The sequence below is a fragment of the Aethalodelphis obliquidens genome, unplaced genomic scaffold (genome assembly GCF_003676395.1).
Source record: "Aethalodelphis obliquidens isolate GAN/ISIS:26980383/991018 unplaced genomic scaffold, ASM367639v1 scaffold98, whole genome shotgun sequence".
Lineage (NCBI taxonomy): Eukaryota > Metazoa > Chordata > Mammalia > Artiodactyla > Delphinidae > Aethalodelphis > Aethalodelphis obliquidens.
Window position 1 is genome coordinate 3,619,995 of NW_020838042.1, and position 22,524 is coordinate 3,642,518.

The window sequence follows — 22,524 nt, forward strand, 5'->3', positions numbered from 1 at the left end:
TGCTGTAGTGAGAGGTAAACGGGACTGGAGTGCTCTGTCTGGGAAATGAGCTGCTGAATGTTCTTCCCCAGGAGCTTTCCACTAGGATGTGTGACCCTGTTACACCACCTGCTACCTGGTGTGCATGCCCACAAAGATCATTTTTGCTGGCACTGCCCTTGGGGACTGCCTCATCTGTGGGGGTGCCAATAATCGGCTTGGACATCCCTTATCCTTTACAAAGCCACTGGTGTGAAACCTGCCGAAGGTGTGCCTCAGTGCCTGCTCTGGGAGTGCTGTTAATCAGCTCATATTTCAGCCCGGCCTCCGAATGTGTGGGCCCACAAATTTCACTGCTTCTGGTGCCTGGACCTGCCTCTGTTGCTGGAGCACTGCTAATCAGCTTTGATGGCCCTCACGCGCATGTGCGGTCCTGATCCCAAAATCTGCGGGCATGAGAACCTACCAAAGTCGTTCCCCCATGTCTGCATTTGGAGTGAAGGTGACTGGCTCATATTTCAGCCCTGCAGTCCCATGAGCATGCCCACAAAGTTCACAAAACCTGAGGCAACTGGAGCTGCATCCTGCTGTGAGCATGCTGATAATGAGGCTGCTATGGCAGACCCCTGACCCTCCCTTCCTGTGTTGACAATGGGACTTCTACAGTGGACGCAAGTTCAGTGCTGCATGCACCCCCAGTTGTGGAACAGGCCACACTCCAGGCCCTTGGAGCTGTCTCTGTGCAACCAAATGAGTCCTTTCCCAGCATCTGTCCACCGAAACCTGAGTTTCAGCACTTAGTCACTGCACACATCAGTAGGCATGTGACTCATGCCGGAAAGGGCAGCAACGTGGGAAAGACCATCTCTGCTGGTTTCTCTCTATCCTTCCAGGACTTCAGAGCAGCTCCTGCACTCTGCTCTCAAGCCTCTGAAGCTCCCTATCTGTCCCAGCAGACCTCCCATCCAGTGAAGGAGGTTCCCAGGATGAGGAACCTTTGCTTTTTCACAGCTCTTCCCCAGGAACACAGGTTCCATCCTGATTCCTCTTCTCACTTTTTCTTTGTCCTACCTAGTTATGTGGGGATCTTTTTTTCAGCTTTGCTTACATGAGATCTTCTGCAATCTTTCAGCAGGTAGTCTATGAGAACTGTTCCACACGTAGATGGATTTTTGATATATTTGTGGGCGGAGGTGAGCTCCACACCCCTCTACTCCACCATCTTTATCTCCTCTCTCAAGGTTCATCTTGGTTGTAACATATGTCTGTACTTCACCCCTTTTATTGGTAAATAATATTTTGTGGTATAGATATACATTTTGCATATCCACTATCAATTGATGGCAATTGGGTTATTTCCACTTTTTGACTATTAAAAATGCTGCTATGAACATGTATGTATGAGTTTTTGTGTGGGCATATTTTAAAATTTTTCTTGTATATATACCAAGGAGTGGAATTTCTGGGTCACATGTTAACTCTATATCTTTCTGAGGGACTGCCAATTGTTTTCCAAAGTGTCTGCACCATTTTATATGCCCATCTACCATATATGAAAGTTCCAATTTCCCCACATCCTTGTCAACATTTATTATTACCAGGATTTTTTATTTTAGCCATTCTTGTAGATGGGAAGTTCTATTTCATTGTGTCTTTTCATTTCCCTGGCGACTAGTGATGTTGAGCATATTTCCATGTACTTATTGCCTGTTCGTATATTTTCTTTGGAATATTGTATATTCAGATCTTTTTTCCATTTTAATTATTTGTCATTATATATTTTAGTTGTAAGATTTCCTTTTATACTTTATATACAAGTCATTCATCAAGACTTATTAGGATAATATGCTTTAAAATATAAATGAAATTCAACTTTAAGACAGAAAAATTTACTTAATGCAAAAGAAGCCATTAAAATAGTGAAACAAATGTATCAAGGGATATATAGAAAATAAAAATAAACCGTCAGATTTACATCTGACAGTATAAGTAATAACATTGAAGATGAATGGATTAAATCCTCCAATCAAAAGGCAGTAATTCTCAGGCTGGATGAAAGAAACATAACATGATCCAACTATATGCTCCTTAGAGGAGACGCATTTTTTATTCAAATATACAAATAAACTGAAAGTAAAATAATAAAAGAAGACATCTGATGCCAAAAGTAACCATAAGATAGTTTGAATTACTAGATTAATATCAGACAAAATAAATTTTAAAACAAAAAATGTTACTAGAGATGAACAGCGACATTTTATAATGAAAAAAATAGTCAATCCGTCAGGAATATATAACAATCATAAAAGTATATGCGCCTAACTAGACAGTCCCAAAATACATGAAGACAAACAGAATGGAAGGGACTAGAAAACACAGAGGAGGCAGAACTGTGGGAGTACTGGAGATGGTGCCTGCAATTCTGGCCTTCCAGGCAGGGCAGTTGAGCCTACAGCCCCAGAGGACCTGGTAGCAGCAAGGGAGGCAGCACACACAACTCTGGCCTCCTGGCTGCAGTGGCACCCATGGCCACAGGCAACTGGGCAGCAGAGACAGTGGGGCCTGGGGCCCCATCCCTCCAGCCACTGAGGCACCCAGGACTCTGGTCCCCTATCCCTTGCAATGGTAGAGCCCATGAATGTTACATCACTGGACATGGAAGAGGTCCCTACACGACCCCAGATCCTCCCACCTATCCTTCCCCACCCCTTGCAGCAGCTAAGCCCGTGACTCAAGGTATCCCAGATGTGAGGAAGAGCCCACCATCCTGGTGCATCACACACTGACATCAATGACACTGGCAAAAACAAGGTACTAATGACCCTGGAGGGAGAAGGAGTGATAATGAGGGTGAGGGGCCACATCCCTGACAGAGGCAGTGGCGGGTAGACAGTGCCAACTCTCAAATATAACCAGAGGCAGCTCAGGTAAGAGACACCAAAAACATGTGCTATAGCATCACCTACTGTAAAACAAAAGAAAGACGTCTAATTTCTAACCTGTTGCTACTTCAAACATGCCAGCTAAGGAGCAACTCCAAGCACCATGAAGAACCACAGTAACACTGTACCACAGAAGAAAATGCCAATTCTCCAGAAACCAAACTTAAAATCATAGAATACTGAAAACTAATTGATAGAAAATTCAAAATAGCTGTCATGAAGAAACTCAATGAACTACAGGAAAACTCAGAAAGGCAGTTCAATGAGCTCAGAAATAAAATTAATAAACAGAAGGAATACTTTACCAAAGAGATTGAAAATAAAAAAGAACCAAAGAGAAATTCTGAAGCAGAAGAGCTCAATAAATGAGATGAAAAATGCATTAGAAAGCACTGGAAATAGAGTAGACCATATGGAAGAAAGAATTAGTGAGCTGAAAGACAGAAATCTAGAAATGATACAAGTAGAAGAGGAAAGAGAAATAAGATATTAAAAAATGAGGAAATTGTATGACAGCTATGCAACACTTTTAGGAAGAGCAAAATTAGGGCAATGAGTATCTCAGAATGTGAAGAGAGGGAGAAGGGAGCAGAGAGTTTACTTAAAGAAATAATACCTAATAATTACCCAAACCTGGTGAAGAAACTGGAATATACGACCTGGAACATACAAGTGCATGAAGCTAAGAGAACACCTAATTACTTCCATTCAAAAAGACCTTCTCTGAGATATATTAAAACTGTAAAAACCAAATTACAAAGAAAGAGTTGTAAAGGCAGCCAGGGATAAAAGGATGGCAACCTACAAAGAAATCGCCATTAGGCTATCAGCAGATTTCTCAGCAGAAACTCTACAGGTCAAGAGGTAGTGGAGTGACCTTTTCAAAACACTGAAAGATAAAAACTGTCATCTAATATTACTGTATCCAGCAAAGTTATCATTCAGATATGAAGGAGAAATAAAGACTTTGCCAGAAAAACAAAAGCTGAGGGAGTTCATCAACACTAGAACTGCCTTACAAGAAATGTTGAAAGGAGCTCTTCTACCAGAAAAAAAGGCACAAGTACACAAAACTTTGAGTAAGTGATAAATAGGAAGACAGAATCAGAAAATTGAAACTCTTTATCAGAAGAGGTGTTTAAACACTCTATAATAGTGTAAAGGTCAAAGGGGGAGAAAAGCAGAAAAAATAACTATATTTACTTCAATTTGGTAACAAACTCACAACATAAAGAGGGATACTTTGAGACAACAAAAACACAGAAGGGGAAGAAGAAAAGGACAGAACCAATATAGGAAAATGAAGATAAGACATATCAGCAGAAAAATGACTATTTTGAAATAGTCAAATGAAACTTTTTTATGCAAACCTCATGGTAACCACAAAACATAAATTTAGAGCAGAGACACAAAACATAAAAATGAGGAAACAGAAAAATATCAGAGAAAACCATGAAACCAAAATGGAAGGCAGAAACATAAGGAAAAAGGAAACAATGGAGATACAGAGTAACCAGAAAACAAAAAATAAAGGCAGTGCTAAATCCCCATCTATCAATAATCACCCTAAATGAAAATGGATTGAATTCACCAATCAGAAGACAGAGAGTGGATGGATTAATTAAGAAACAAGTCCCAACTATATACTGCCTCCAGAAGACTCATCTCAGTTCTAAATACAAACATAGATTAACAGTGAAGGGATGGCACATGATACTCCAAGCAAATGGCAGTCAAAAGAAAGTGGGTGTAGCCATACTCACATCAAACAAAATAGACTTCAAGCCAAAAAAGGTAACAAGAGACAGAAGTGGACAGTATATGATGATAAAGGGGACGATTCATCAAGAAGACACAACAGTGGTAATATATATGTACCTAACATAGGAGCACCAAAATATATAAAGCAATTATTAACAGACCTAAAGGGAGATATTGAAAGCAGCAGAATAGAAGGAGACATTAACACATGTCCCTTACATCAGGGATAGATCATCCAAACAGAAAGCCAACAAGGAAACAGTAACCTTAAATGAAACATCAGACCAGAAGGGTTTTATAGATTTGTAAAGAATATTCCATCCAAATGCAGCAGAAAAAACATTCCTCTCAAGTACACATGGAACTTTCTCAAGAATAGACCATATGTTGGAACACAAAACAGGTCTCAATAAATTTAAGAAGATTGAAGTCATACCAAATATCTTTTCCAATCACAAGAGTATGAAACTAAAAATCAACTACGAGAAGAAAGCTGGAAAAATCACAAATATGTGGAAACTGAAAAACATTATGCTACTGAGCAAGTTTGGGTCAATGAAGAAATCAAACAGAAATCAGAAATTACTGGAAGACAATTGAAAATGAAAATACAGCATACCAAAATCTATGGGATACAACAAAAGTGGTACTACAAGGAAAGTTTATAGCAGTAAAGGCCTACCTCAAGAAACAAGAAAAAACTCAAACAATCTCACCTTACACCTAAAGGAACTAGAAAAAGAAGAACAAACGAAGGCCAAAGTCAGCAGAAGGAAGGAAATGATAAGGATCAGAGCAGGATTAAATGAAATATAGGCTAAAAAGACAGTAGAAAAGCTCTATGAAACTAAGAGTTTTTTCTCTGAAAATTAAAGAAAATTGACATACTTTTAAGTAGACACACTAAGAAAAAAGAGAGAAGGCTCTGATCAATAAAATCAGGAACAAAAGAGAAATAACAAATACCATAAAAATATAAATGGTTATAAGAGAATATTATGGACAGCTCACTGTCTTCCAACAAACTGGACAACCTAGAAGAAACAGACAAATTTTTAGAATCGTACACTTTCAAGGAATGAATCTTGAAGAAATATAAAATGTGAAAAGATTGATTACTAGTACAGAGATTGAAACAGTAATCAAAAAGCTCCCTCAAAATCAAAAGTCCAGGACCAGATGGCTTCACAGGTGAATTTTACTAAATATTCAAGGAAGATTTAACACCTATCCTTATCAACTATTCCAAAAAATTGAAGAGAAAGGAATGCTTCCTAACTAATTTTACAAGGTTACATCACCCTGATACAAAACCAGGCAAAGACATGACATAAAAAGAAAATTACAGGCCAAACTCTCTGATGAACATAGATGCAAAAATCCTCAACAGAATATTAGCAAACTTAATAAAACAATATATAAAGGATCACACACCATGATCTAGTGGGATTTATTCCAGGGATGCAAGGATGGTTCAACATCTGAAAATCAATCAGTGTGATACACCCCACTACAAAATGAAAAACACCATATGATCATCTCAATAGATGCAGATAAAGCATTTGACAAGATTCATCACACATTTATGATAAAAACTCTCAATAAGTAGGTATAGAAGGAACACACCTTAACATAATAAATGCCATATATGACAAAAACCCAGCTAACGTCATACTCAATGGTGAAAAACTGGAAGCTATCCCTCGGAAATCAAGAACAAAACAAGGATGTCCACTCTCACCACTCTTATTCAACATAGTACTGGAAGTCCTAGCCAGACCAATCAGGGAAAAAAAAAGAGATAAGACATTCGAATTGGAAAGGAAGAGTAAAACTGTCACTATTTGCAGATGACATGATTTGATATATAGAAAACCCTAAAGACACCACAAAAATTATTAGAAATAATAAATGAATACAGTGCATTTTCAGGATACAAAATCAATATACAAAACTCTATTTTGTTTCTTTACACTAACAGTGAGCTATCAGAAAGAGATATTAAGAAAACAATCCCATTTACAAGCAGAATAAAATACCTAGGAATAAATTTAACCAAGGAGATGACCAACCTGTACATTGAAAGCTATAAGACATTGTGGAAGGAACTGAAGAAGACACAAATAAATGTAAAGATATTCTGTGCTCAAGAATGGGAAGAATTAATATTGTCAAAATGTCTCTATCACATAAACAAATATACAAATTCAATGCAATACCTACCAAAATACCAAGGACATTTTTCACAGAAATAAAACAAAAACTTCTGAAATTTACATAGAACCACAAAGACCTGAGTAGCCAAAACAATCCTGAGAAGAACAAACAATGCTGGAGGTACCACACTTCCTGATTTCAACTATATTACAAAGCCATAGTAATCAAAACAGCATGGTCTTGGCAGAAAACCAGACACATAGGTCAATGGGACAGACCCAAGAACCAAGAAATAAAGCCACACATATATGGACAATTAATTTTCAACAAAGAGCAAAAAAAAAACATACAATGGAGAAAGAGTAGTCTCTTCAATAAATGGTGTTGGGAAAATTAGACATTCACATGCAAAAAAATGAAACTAGATCACTATCTCACACTGTATCCCAAAATTAACTCAAAATAGATTATATATTTGAATGTAAGACCTGAAATCATAAAACTTCTAGAAGAAAACATAGGAGCTATGCTGTTTGACACTGGTCTTAGCAATATCTTTCTAGATATGTCTCTTCAGGAAAGGGAAACAAAAACATACAAATGGGACTACATCAAACAGAAAAGTTTCTGCACAGCAAATGAAACAGTCAAAGAAATAAACAGACAAGATACTGAATGAAAGAACATATTTGCAGAGGATATATTGAATATGGGGTTAATATTCAAAATATTAATATATAAAGAAGTCATAAAACTCAACAACCAAAACCACACAACCCTATTACAAAATAGGCAGGGGGGCTGAATAGACATTTTCCCCAAGAAGATATACAGATGGCCAACAGGCACAGGATAAGATGTTCAACATCACTAATAGTTATGGAAATGCAAATCATAACCAAGATCACCTCAGGCCAGTTAGATTGGCTTATTTCAAGAAGGCAAAAAATAACAAATGTTGGTGAGGATGTGGAGAAAAGAGAACACTAACACACTGTTGGTGGGAATGTAAATTGGTGCAGCCACTATGTAAGGCAGTATAGAGATTCCTCAAAGAATTAAGAATAGAACTACCATATGATTCAGACATCCTATTTATTTATTTATTTATCCAAATAATTCAGAAACACTGATTTGAAAAGATTTATGTAGCCCTAAGTTCATCATGGCATTATTTTCTACAGCCAAGATATGGAAACAACCTAAGTGCCCATCAATGTATAAATGGATAAAGAAGATGTGGTATACACACACACACACACACACACACACACACACACACACACAATGGAATACTACTCCATTCTGGGATGGAGTTCCAATGGAATACACAATGGAATACTACTCCATAGAAAAGATGAAATCTTGCCATTTGCAACAACATGGATGGACCTTGAGGGTATTATGATAAGTGAAATAAGTTAGAGAAAGACAAATACCATATGATTTCACTCAATATGTAGAATATAAAAAGCAAACAAAAACTGCAAAATAAATGAACAAACCAAACCAAACAAAAACAAACATGTAGGTGCAAAGAACAGAGTAGTGGTTTTGAGAGGGGAACAGGCAGAGGGGAGAGAAAAATGGGTAAACAGGATCAACTGTATGGTGACAGATGGAAACTAAATTTTTGGTGGTGAGCATGCTATCGGGTATACAGAAGTAGAAATATAATGTTGTACACATGAATTTTTTATAATATAAATGAATGTTACCTCAATAAAAAATAAATCTAAAAAAACACTCAGCAAACTAGGAATAGAAGGAAACTTTCTCAATCTGTTAAAGGGCATGTAGGAAGAACCCATAGCTAACATCATAGATATACATGTAAACCTTTGGGATCTCATTAAGGCAAAGCCTTCTTAGACATGACATGAAAAGCACAAGCAATCAGAGAGAGAAGATAAATAAATTATACTTCTGTATGAAACATTTTACTCTTCAGTATACCCTATCAACAAAGTGAAAAACCCACAAAATAGGAGAAAATGTTTGCATTTTATATATGTCTTGAATGTGTAGCTTTTTTTCATCAAATTTGTTTTTATTTTTTCTAATACTTTTTTTCTGCTTGTTCCTTTTCTTCTAATTCTGATACATCCATTATTCATAAGTTGGTATGATTAATAGTGTCCCATATTTTGCTGAAGTTCTGTTCATTTTTCTTTCTTTTTTCTCTCTGTCCTTTGGATTCCATAATCTCTATCAATCTATGGTCGGAGTCACTGACTTTTTCTCTTGCCAATTCAAACTGACTGTTGTGACCCTAGTGAATTTCTCATTTCAGTTTTTTATTTACAACACATGAAACTGAATTTGGTTTTTAAAAATAATCTCTATCTTTTATTGATATTCTCTATTTGATGAGATATTGTCATCAAAACTTCCTTTAGTTCTTTGCCTGTGATTTCCTTTAGTCCTTTGAATGTATTTATAATGACTGCTTTGAAGTCACTGTCTGTTAAATCCAACATCTGGGCCCTGTCATAGGCGCTTTCTGTTGCTGTTTTTTTCCCTATGTATGGCTTACATTTTCATGTTACTTTGCATGCCATCTAATTTTTTTTGAAAACAGGACATGTTAAATAATATTGTAGGAAATCTGAATATTCATCCCCTCCCTGGATCTTGTTAATTTCATTTTTTTAAAGTGACTTGGCTGGATTTTTTAGTGACATCTCTTTCCCCTACACTGTGGAGTTTCTGATGTTGTTCCTTAGCGGGTTCAGCTTTGGGCATGTTCAAGTTACCTTAGCATGACAGTGTTTTTTGTAGGGCTTTCTTAGACTGTCTTTTTCCTGCTCACTATATGGTCTTATCTCACTCAACTGTTAGACTCTACTAATTGTCAGTTGATTGTTCTACAATAGTGAATTTTATGTGTCAACTTGACTGGGACATGGGGTACCCAGATATTTGGTCAAACAGTATTATGGGTGTTTCTGTAAGGAATCATTTTAAAGAGATTAACATTTAAATTGGTATAGAGTAAAGTAGATGGCCTTCCCTAATGTGGGTGAAACTCATCCAGTCAGCCAAAGATCTGAATAGAACTAAAAGGCTGATCCTCTCTCAAGTTAAAGAGAATTCTTTCTAGCTGACTATAGCCAAACTAGTATATCAACTTTTTCCTGACTTTGAACTTGAACTAAAACATCAGCACTTCCTGGGTCTCAAGTCTGCTGGCCTTTGGACTGGAACTACACCATTAGCTCTCCCGAGTCTCCAACTTGCCAACTCACCCTGCAGATCTTGGGATTTGTCAGCCTGCATAATTGTGTGAGCCAAATTTTCATAATCAATTTCTTTGTACATATATACATTCTATTGGTTTTGTTTCTCTGGAGAACCCTGACTAATACATCCTCTATTGTTTTCAATAATGCCTTTGGGCATAAAATGTTAAACAATCTGATCCAATTAAACTTGAGTCCCTTTGCAAAAGCAGTTTTTGTGGTCAATTTTTGAATTTTATTGACTCCAAAAAGACTTTCCTTATGGATCTTTTTTCCTGGATTTTCTGATAAATTTCTTGGCCTACAATTAAATTTGTTACCCTCATGGAGTGACCAGCCTCTTCTTAATTGCTTACCACTCAAACATACATTGTTTCTGAGATAATTCCTAGCTTGCAGTTTCCCACACCCTCTCCCAAATAAACTCAGTTCCTTTGGGGAACATTTGACAGATGTTGGGGAAAAGGGAGTCCTGTTTTCCTGGCCACACCACTAAGAGTGGAGCTTCCATTATGCTAAGCTGGGAGGGGAGTTGGAGCAGGTTGTGGCTCAAGGGCCAAAGAATCTAGCTGTTCTTATTGAGATTTAGTAAATTTTCTTAAATCAACATCTCTTCATTTAATGTACGTCCTTAGACTGTTTTTTTCTTTCAGCATTTAAAATATATCAGTTGAATATTTTCTGGATTCCATTGTTTCCGATGAGAACTAAAAAACATTCATATCATTACTTTCTTATATATAATATTTCATCTTATTCTGACTGTTTTCAAAATTTTTTCTTTACCTTGGGTTTTCTGTAGTTTGGCAATGAAGTGTCTATTATTTAATTATATTTATTATCCTGTTTGGATTTTGCTGAGCTTCATGGATCTGTAAGTTCGTATTTTTCACTAAATTTGGGGAACTTTTATCCATTACCTCATCAAACATTTACTCTGCCCATTTTCTCTCTCTTTTCTCATAGAGAGTCAAGTATACATATGTTAGACCGCTTAAAATTTTCCCATGTCTTATTAAAGTTCAGTTTTTCTTCTCAGCATTTAAAAAATAAATTGGATACTTTCTATTTATATGTATAAAAGTACAATGATACCCTCTTCTTCTACTTCCATCCAACCCATCCAGGATAATTTTCATTACAGATATTGAAATTTTCAGTTCTACACTTTCCATTTAGGCCATTTTTTAGTTTCCATTTCTATATTTTTCATCTGTTCATTCAAAATGACTTTATTTTTAAAATCTGTATACATATTTATAATAGCTATTTTAAGGTCCTGTGTGATCATTGAAACTCCTTACTCATCTCAAATTTTATTTTGACTATTATTTTGGAAATGAGTCACTTCTTTGCACACCTATTAATTTTTTATAGTGTTCTGTGTATTTTAGATTTTGTATGTTGAGAGTCTGGATTTGGATTTCTTCCTTAAGAGATTACTGAGATTTGTTCTGGCAATCAGTCTATTTACTAGTGGATCAGAAGCTTTTAAGGCTTGCTTTTAAGCTTTATTACAAGAGGTCTAGTGTAACTGTTTCTCAAGGGTTTTAGCACCCCAATTCCTAAAGTGTTGTTATTCTAGGGCAATCACTGAATGCCACCAGTGTCATTAAGGTCTCTAAAATCCAGCATGACAAAATTTCTGTGCCTTATAGCACTGTGTGATTTAGTGAATAGCACTGTACTTCCAGTAATTCAACAACTGATTATAAAAAGAGAACCAAGTGACATGTCTCATGCTGAAGGTCAAGATAGAGAAATCAAAAATGAGTGAGAAAAAATGAAAATAAGTTAGAAGTTACCATAATCAAACATGCCTGAAGAAAAGGTAATACAATGCCCACAGTATTTGTTTCTGTGCCCATTTATAGAGAGCATTGGAATTACAGCAATTAAATAATTTCAAAACAACTTACACTATGTATATATATATATATATATATACACATATATATATAAAATATAAAAGTCTATCAATTTAAATACATTTATATATATAATTTATATATAGGAATATAGACTATTTTTAGTAGTTTTAGGTTTACAGAAAAATTGAGCATAAAGTACAGAGTTCCTATTTACCCCTCCTCCCTGTCCCCCACAGTTTCCCCTATTTTTACATCTTATAATATTGTGGCACATTTGTTAAAATTAATGAATGAAGATTCATATATTTCTATTAACTAAATTCCACAGTTTATACTAAGTTCATACTTTGTGTGATGATTGGTATCCACCATTACTGGGTCATATATTCACTGCCTTAAAAATCCATTGTGCTCCACCCATTTATCACTCCCTCCTTCCCCCTAATCCCTGGCAACCACAGATATTTTTACTATTTCCACAGTTTTCCATTTTCCAGAATGTCATATAGTTTCATATTGGCTTCTTTCACTTAGCAGTATGCATTTAAGGTTCCTCTTTGTCTTTTCATGGCTTGATAGCTCATTTCATTTTATCACTGAATAATATTCTATTATATAGATGTATCACAGTATTTTTTAAAAATCCATTCACCTATTGAAAGACATCTCTGTCACTTCCAAGTGTCAGCAATTATAAATGAAGCGGATATAAACATTAGTGTGAAGGGTTTTGTGTGGATGTTAGTTTTCAACTCACTTGGGTGAAGACCAAGGACTATGATTGGGGGATTGTATGTTACAAGTGTATTTAATTTTGTAAGAAATTCTTAAACTTTCTTCCAAAGTTGCTGTACCATTTTGCATTCCCACCAACAATGAATGAAAGTTTCGGCTGCTCCCCATCTTTGCCACCTTTGATGTTGTCAGTGTCTGGATTTTAGCCATTCTAGTAAGTTTGTTATGGTATCTTATTGTTGCTTTAATTAGCAACTCCTTAATCACATATGTTGTTGAGCATCTTTTCACATGTTTATGTTCCATCTATATATCTTCTATTGTGAGGTGTCTGTTCAGATTTTTGTCCAATTTTTAATTGGGAAGCTTATTTTCTTGGTGTTTAGCTTTAAGTGATAATTGTATATTCTGGATAAAAGTACTTTGTCAAATATGTGATTTGCAAACATTTTCTCCTAGTTTGTAGCTGTCTTTTCATTCTCTTAACAGTGTCTTTTGCAGAGTAGTTTTCAATTTTAATGAAGGCCAACTTTTATACTATTTTTTCTTTCACGAATCTTGCTTTTGGTGGTATATCTAAAAAGTTATCGCCGAACTCAAGGTGAAAACTACATTTTAATAGGCTGCTTTGATTTTGCTTCTTGTCATGCTCATTGTTTTCAATCAAAAAATGTTTTTACCCTCTAAATCTTATGGAATATTTTGAAAGATTTGAACACCTCTTAAAATATTTCAAGAGTCAAATGTTACTTCATAAATGTTGAATTTAAGCTAATAATAATAAATATTTTAATTTACATTCTCTATAAATTTAAATAATTAAGGATGCCTTTATTTTTTTATGATTTGAAAAAATGAGAACAAATGCAACAAAACTACAAAAATGTATTGTAAACATTTCTTGAATCCTAAAAAAATTAAACTTGAATAGCATATATTTAATGTAAAGTAACTTTTTTGAAATAATGCTGAAATTCACTCTCATGCTTTTTTCATTTTCACTGTTATGACTAATTATATGAGGAAAAAATAAATTAGTAGAATAGATTGAGATTAAATGGTTTATATATATTCCCCTCTCTTTGGAACCCCAGGCTCACATTTATAGCATTAGAAGGTGCTTTCATTTTGCAGTCCAGAAGGGGATTTACAAATTACAAATGAAATACTCTACTGCCTGCTGAAGGACAGCTATCTCAAACATGTAAAAGGTTCAGCAGGCTGGCAAGAAAGTTTTATATGAAGATGCTTTGAAATCATAGTAAAAAAAAAAACCTCGGGCTTCCCTGGTGGCGCAGTGGTTGAGAGGCCGCCGGCCGATGAAGGGGACATGAGTTCGTGCCCTGGTCTGGGAAGATCCCACATGTCACAGAGCGGCTGGGCCCGTGAGCCATGGCCGCTGAGCCTGCGTCCGGAGGCTGTGCTCCACAACGGGAGAGGCCAAAACAGTGAGAGGCCTACATACCGCAAAAAAAAAAAAAAAAACCTCTAAAATTTGAGGAATATATGTTTAATTGTTTAAAATAGGATGCCTTCAAGATGTATATTTATCAGAGATCATGATCATTCTAATATTGTGTTGGAGGATTTGGTTTTGTAAGACCTGTATGCAGAAAATTATAAGACACTGATGAAAGAAATTAAAGATGATACAAACAGATGGAGAGATATACCATGTTCTTGGATTGGAAGAATCAACATTGTGAAAATGACTCTACTACCCAAAGCAATCTACAGATTCAGTGCAATCCTTATCAAGCTACCAATGGCATTTTTCACAGAACTAGAAAAAAAAATTCACAATGTGTATGGAAACACAAAAGGCCCTGAATAGCCAAAGGAATATTGAGAAAGAAAAACAGAGCTGGAGGAATCAGACTCCCTGACTTCAGACTGTACTACAAAGCTACAGTAATCAAGACAATATGGTACTGGCACAAAAACAGAAATATAGATCAATGGTATAGGATAGAAAGCCCAGAGATAAACCCACGCACCTGTGGTCAACTAATCTATGACAAAGAAGGCAAGAAACATACAATGGAGAAAAGACAGCCTCTTCAATAAGTGGTGCTGGTAAAATTGAACAGCTACATGGAAAAGAATGAAATTAGAACACTCCCTAAAACCATACACAAAAATAAACTCAAAATGGATTAAAGACCAGACACTATAAAAGTCTTAGAGGAAAACATAGGAAAAACACTCTTTGTCATGAACCTCAGCAAGGGACTTCCCTGGTGGCGCAGTGGTTAAGAATCTGCTTACAAATGCAGGGGACACGGGTTCAATCCCTGGTCCGGGAATATCCCACATGCAGCGGAGCAATTAAGTCCGTGTGCCACAACTACTGAGCCTGCACTCTATGCCCGTGAGCCACAACTACTGAGCTCACATGCCACAACTACTGAATCCCACACGCCTAGAGCCTGTGCTCTGCAACAAGAGAAGCCACCACAATGAGAAGCCCATGCACCACAACAAAGATTAGCCCCCGCTCGCTGCAGCTAGAGAAAGCCCGTGCGCAGTAACGAAGACCCAATGCAGCCAAAAATAAATAAATTAAATAATTTTTTTTTAAAGTACTCTTCTTTAAAAAAAAAAAAACACAGCAAGATCTTTTCTGACCCACCTCCTAGAGTAATGAAAATAAAAACAAAAATAAACAAATGGGACCTAATTAAAATTAAAAGTTTTTGCACAGCAAAGGAAACCATAAACAAGACAAAAAGACAACCCTCAGAATGGGAGAAACTGTTTGCCAGTGAAACAGCGGACAAAAGATTAATCTCCAAAATATACAAACAGCTCATGGAGCTCAATATCAAAAAAAAGAACAAACCAATTAAAAAATGGGCAGAAGACCTAAATAGACATTTCACCAAAGAAGACATACAGATGGCCAAGAGGCACATGAAAAGATGCTCAATATCACTAATTATTAGAGAAATGCAAGTCAAAACTACAATGAGATATCACCTCACACCAGTCAGAATGGGCATCATCAAAAAAAATCCACGAACAATAAATGCTGCAGAGGGTGTGGAGAAAAGGGAACCCTCTTGCACTGTTGGTGGGAATGTAAATTGATACAGCCACTATGGAGAACAGTATGGAGGTTCCTTAAAAATCTAAAAATAGAACTACCATATGACCCAGCAATCCCACTACCAGGCATATACCCTGAGAAAACCATAATTCAAAGAGTCACGTACCAAAATGTTCACTGCAGCTCTATTTACAATAGCCAGGACATGGAAGCAACCTAAGTGTCCATCAACAGATGAATGAATAAAGAAGATGTGGCACATATATACAATGGAATATTACTCAGCCATAAAAAGAAACGAAATTGAGTTTTGTAGTGAGGTGGATGGACCTAGAGTTTGTCATACAGAGTGGAGTAAGTCAGAAAGAGTAAAACAAATACCGTATGCTAACACATATATATGGAATCTAAGAAAAAAAAATGGTCATGAAGAACCTAGGGGCAAGATGGGAATAAAGACACAGACCTACTAGAGAATGGACTTGAGGATATGGGCAGGGGGAAGGGTAAGCTGTGACCAAGTGAGAGAGTGGCATGGACATATATACACTACCAAACGTAAAACAGATAGCTAGTGGGAAGCAGCCACATAGCACAGGGAGATCAGCTCGGTGCTTTGTGACCGCCTAGAGGGGTGGGATAGGGAGGGTGGGAGGGAGGGAGACACAAGAGGGAAGAGATATGGGAACATATGTATATGTATAACTGATTCACTTTGTTATAAAGCAGAAACTAACACACCATTGTAAAGCAATTATACTCCAATAAAGATGTTTAAAAAAAATCCTTTACTTCAAATGGTACAAAGATATTTAGATCTATGAACTCTACAGGAACTTACTCTGCTGGGATTACACACATGTATTGTCTTTCTGCTTTTGTCAAGATATAGGATTAGAAGCCAAAGTTAACTAATTTTGGAAATATTAACTTACCAAGATTTTAGATTGCGCAGCATTTAATATTATAATGATCTATTTTCATTGTATAGATCAGTGGATACAGAAAACTTCAGAAAAAAGGAGAAAGAGACAAACACATTTCAGTCTCTCTCTGAACTGGGAAGACCTGACATCTAAATGTCCTACACATACCCAAGGCTAACTTATCACTGCTCCCTCTCCTGCACCACATACAGGGCTGATGGTTGGCACAGGAATTATCTACTGAAACTTTTTTCAAAACCCCCCTCTTTCATTCTCATCAGAGAAATTGTACACATGGCACTTGTATGTTAAAATATCACCCTCAAGTTTCCTGATAGAACTGAGTCTGAATTAGGAGGTAATTTTGCTTTGCTTCAATACTGGGTAATTTTGCTTTGGATTGATCCTGATTACCTATTTCTGATGACCTTCAGTCCTCAGTCTGCTTTAGTATTTGCACCAAGTGCTGGTTTTGAAATTACCTATTATCTTGGTTGCCTTAGCACACTTAAAACATGCTACTCTTTTTAGGGTCCCAGAAGACCATGTAAAGTTAACGTCTTGTCTACCAAAGTTCTAAGTGTTGACACAACAGAATTCGCCACCACTCTACTTTATGCATCTGTCAGAAGAGATCTCACTGGTCATCTTATGAAGTACCCACACTTTTCAGGTAGATTGATTTTCATTGCCAAGATTTGCACTCAACTACCTGACCTAGTACCTATCCTATTTTACAGAATAGGTCTAACCTATTCTGTCTCATTCTGCTGTGAGAGAGAATGCTGAATTTTGACAGAGTGCAAGCAGGGTGATATTAAAGTATGAAACTATTACAACTCATGACCTTCCTAAAACTATAAAACACAAACATTCTAGAAAAGACTTTCTCCTTTATTTGTACTTCTTCATTAAATTTTGAAAATTGCTTTCCACAGAATTCTATCTCAACTATAGTCAACAGCCCCTAGAAACTAGCTTTTCGTATGACTGAAATAAATAAATACATAAATGAATGAATAAATAAACAGTTTTGGCTTATGTCATAATTTACATGAACTACTTACTAATATTCAGTTTATATTTGGTGGGTCTTCAGATTAATATTTCTACCTTCCACGTGACCCAAAGTTCAGCTAGCACCTCTGTTATCAATAACAGCAATATTCTCATAATTTTCTATAATTTTGATTGTCAGTGTTTACTCACCTTGGCTTTTCCACAGTCATTACTCCTTTGAATAAGTGATATTTCATTCCATTTGGAGTTTATTCAAGTTGATTTTTCACTATGGTCTATAAAATTATATTCACCTTCCCTACCCAAGCCTTTAATTTCTCTCACTCAGCTCTGTATGTCTTTTTTGAGACTTAGTAATATGCTTTGGAGGTCAAAAGCACATAAATGTAGTTGCCAAATATTATCTTAATATATATAATTCAGTTCTTTTCCCTAACTTAATTATTCCTGCTTAGTCTGGTGATAAGGCCAAAGCCATTTACATAGTTCTGATTATCTATACATATATAGTAATTATATGTTGCATATATTATTTATTACATATAATATATAATTATTGATGTGTACATACAGTCAATTCTCATTATTCATGGATTTATATTTGTAAATTTTTCCACTCACTAAAATTTACATGTAACCCCAAAATCAATACCTGCAGGGATCTCACGGTAATTGGTCGACATGTGCAGAGCAGTAAAAAAATTTGAATCAACCAATGTGCATCTTCCCAGCTGGTATCTAACAAGGCCACACTCTGCCTTCTTATTTCAGCTCTCATACTGTAAACAAGTGTCCTCTTTGCAGTGTATTTAGGACCACCTCTTCCTTATTTTGTGCTTTTTTTTGGTTGGTTATTTTGTTGTCTAAAGTGGCCCCCAAGTGTAGGGCTGAAGTGTTATCTAATGTTCTTAAGTACAAGGAGGCTGTGATGTGCGTTATGGATAAAATAAGTATGTGAGATAATGTTTAAGCATGAGTCACAGAGCTATTTGTTGGGAGTTCAATGTTAACTGTGAATGAATCAACAATAGATATTAGATAAGTTATCTAATATAAACACACAGATACACATAAAACAAGGTTATTTATTAATTGGTTAACAAAAATGCTGTGACCAGAGGTTTGCAGGAACGTAACTCTATTTCACCTAGGAGCAACCTAACTCTGGTTTCACCTGAATTAATGGTATTCATTAATTCAGTGTTTGCATATACCTTATAGAATATAACTAACATGAATAATGAGAAGTGACCGTATACGCAGTGAGAACAAGACAAGTACCTGTGTCTTGGTTCATATCAGTTGCTGTGGATTCACCAGGGGAAAACAAAGTAATCTGTTTTCTACCTACAAATTGAGGAAAAGAATGGAAATCCTTAGAAATATGAGCTTTCCTTACAGCTTCCTACTTGCACTCCTTCTGACAACCAGTGAATAGAATTTATGTTTTAGAATCATTAATGAGAAAAATTAATGAAAAATCATTAATGAGAAAATAAACTGTTTTAGCCCTGAGGTGGAGGAGAAGATTAAAGTTTTGAGTTTAAGAGACTGAAAAGCTCAAACTTGGGTGTGGCTTCCATGATACACATGGAAAGAGGATTGTGGTGGAAGGGGACTTATGCCCAGTTTACACACAGCAATCCAGGATGTGGCCAGGTCTCTAACATGATAATGCCTGACCTCTGAATACTAAACATTGGTAGATTCAAAGGAAAACATTTCCATGGTCGAAAGTGACAGGATACAATGGAGCTTCATGCTGTGAATCAGATAGCTAATAAAGGCTTGGACAAATAATCTTGGGAAGACTACAATAGCTTGAACATAAGAGACAGTTCTCCTTCTAAATTTTAAAATTTTCTTGTATTATTTCACATGCTGTTCAAGCCCTCCAGGACTTCTGTGTGGCACTAGTGTGTTCTAGATTTACCTGATTCAGAAAAAAAAAATCTATTGTTCTGGAAAACTGTAGAGCAAAATTATACTTATGTATACTTGTGTCTCCATTTGCCATTTGCTCCTTGTTTTTTAAGTTTATTTTAGACATTTTTCCTTTGATCTCATCAACTTTTAAAGCCAATAAACTGGACACTTTTCTTGTTGAAAGTATAGAGAATGAGGATATCTAGCTGAGCCTTGACAACTATCACAGCTCTTGAGTGAAGTCTACACTTTCTTAGGGCTCCATACATACCAGTTTAAAATCAAGCACTTTTAAGTATATCTCATCTCCTCCAGTAAAAATACATAATGATGAAGTGTGTTTCTTGTAATTCTTTTCCCCCTTCGATTAGGACCAGCCCATTTCCTGGGTAAATTATTTTCTCACATGATTCTGCTCAATTTCTTTAGTGACAAACAGATGTTGCACAGTTTTAGTTAATGAATTCTTTCTATTGCTTGCAATGTGAATAATTAATGTACAACTTCTTATTCCTACACTACAGCTTGAGAAAAATAAACTGTTTGGTCCCTATAAAGTCTACCAAAATAGAATGATAATGTTTTTATTATTTTCTTGCAAATATTTATTTAATGTCATGATAACCTTAAAACATCCAGTATAGCCATTTTATTTGAATTCTTTTACTTACGGGAACATAGGCAAGAGGACATCCATCAAAATAGAGACAAGCCAAACCACAGGACTTAATCTTAATGCCAATTCTCCAGAGATTCATTTCTCTTGGTAAGTTGAGATAAACTCATTGTGCTTTTCTGTTGGGAAACAAGCAAGTTTTATACTAAGCAACTCGTCAAGGTGACCAAAGACCATACTGTGATAAAATTTTATTCTTTTGATAAGGAGCAAATACTTTAAAATATTTTGCATAAGCAAATTTTTGAAGTACCTACAAAATATATTAAATGTATGAAGTATTAACAATGTAATGGATAAACTTAAGCCCCGCAAGCCAGGTCTAAACTTTTTACTTTCTCTCTAATCTCAAAAGCAAATTTATATTTATATAAACAGTCACATATAAAAGTGGAAATAAATCGCTTTCTATGAAAAGTGTCAATAAACCAATATTTCATTACTATTGGTTTACATATTAAGAGGAGCTTTAGAAATAAATGACTTTTGAATGGGTACAGCTGGGAAATGCTCAAATAATCTAAAACACAATTTATTTTTTGCATATATAAACAATATGCAAGGAAAAAGTAGGTATTTTTGGTGACTTACAATGTACTATATAAAAGATATTTGCTTTAAAATGAATTTTTCTTGTTATTTTCCCTTTTCTTAATTTAAATTTATTGATTTATTTGAAGTAGCCAGGAAGGGATTGTGACATATCCATAAAGGATGAAAAATCAGTTTTTAACAAAACATATTTGAGTGAAATTATGAATGTATTTCATCAATGTTTCTTCATAATTGTTCTCTAATGTTTTAGTTGTACCAATAAGAAATTAATGCTCATTTACATAAATTTACATGTAAATTTATACGGCACTTGATCAGCACAAAAATGTTTTCAAAAATAAACATGGAAACTATAGCCAATAGTCCAATATAATATTTTAAAACATTCTGAATGTATATATTTATATAGAATGCATATTTATATATAATATATACAAATGTATATATGTATATATAATGCATATATATATTATTCTGAATATGTGTGTGTGTGTATATATATATATATAAAACAAACTAAATATGGTCTTACTCATATAACTCATTGCCTGAATAAATACCATAATATGTTACATTGTGTTAAAACCATAACTACCAATAAAACTAGCAATTATTTCATCAAATTAATCTCATATTTATTTTGTGACTGTGCTAGGGCAATTTAGGCTACACAGAACAGCTGGAATTCAATTTGTGCAAGGCCACCTCTTTGAGCAAATTTGTTCTCTGTAGGACTCTCAGGAGTATGTAAATGCTGGTGCATGGGATAAGATTATTTTATGCAACAGAGTGCAAAAAAAGTTTCCTTGGCTTCTCAGAATTGCATTTTAAACGCACCCAAAGGACTTTCCTTTGACAAATCAAAAGACTTCTCCCAAAGACTTTCCAATCACTAATGTCTCTGAACCTGGCACTGTTACCAAACATCCCTGCATAAATTTCACATACTTTCATTAAAATGTATTTGATCATTAGGAAATTCTGTTTAACCAATATATCAATGTAAACCTGCAGAACAATCTCTTCAGACTCTTTAAAATACTGTAGATAATTAAATTGGTCAGTTGTCAGAAACATATAAAGTTTCTATAACGACAGTCAAACAGTTAAAGCTGTTCAATAATGGTATAGGTTTGGGGGGAAGATAAAACAGTAACCACCTTGTCACTTGTATTCAAGCAGAACCTGAATGGTTGTCTACCAGGGATCCACTGACTGGATATTAAATGCTATTATTTCCAATTCTATGATTATATAATTACATAGTAAGGTAGATTATAAACAGGACTAACTTTCTTGGATTAAAATATAAATCCTGAGCTTTAAAATAGGTACTAGTCTGCATTATTGTCGTAAATAGGCACACCAGAGTCACTATTATTGTCCCTATTTTGGGAAGGAAGTTCTCTCTACTGCTTTCAGGGGGATTGTGGCTTATTCTCATCTCCCCCCCACAAAAAAAAATCAAAAGAATTTACTTGAAAAGTATATCCATTCTATTTCTTGCAGGTTTGTCTCTTGGTAATGTGAACCACCACCCATGTCTTCCTGCCCTTTTTTCCTCCATGATCCACATTCCTTTTGAAAGAGTTTTTATTAAGATGAGCATTGATCCTTAGACTAGGTCATGTCTTTACTCAGCAGTGTTTTGCTAGTTATTTTGACCTGTAGAGAAAAAAATATAT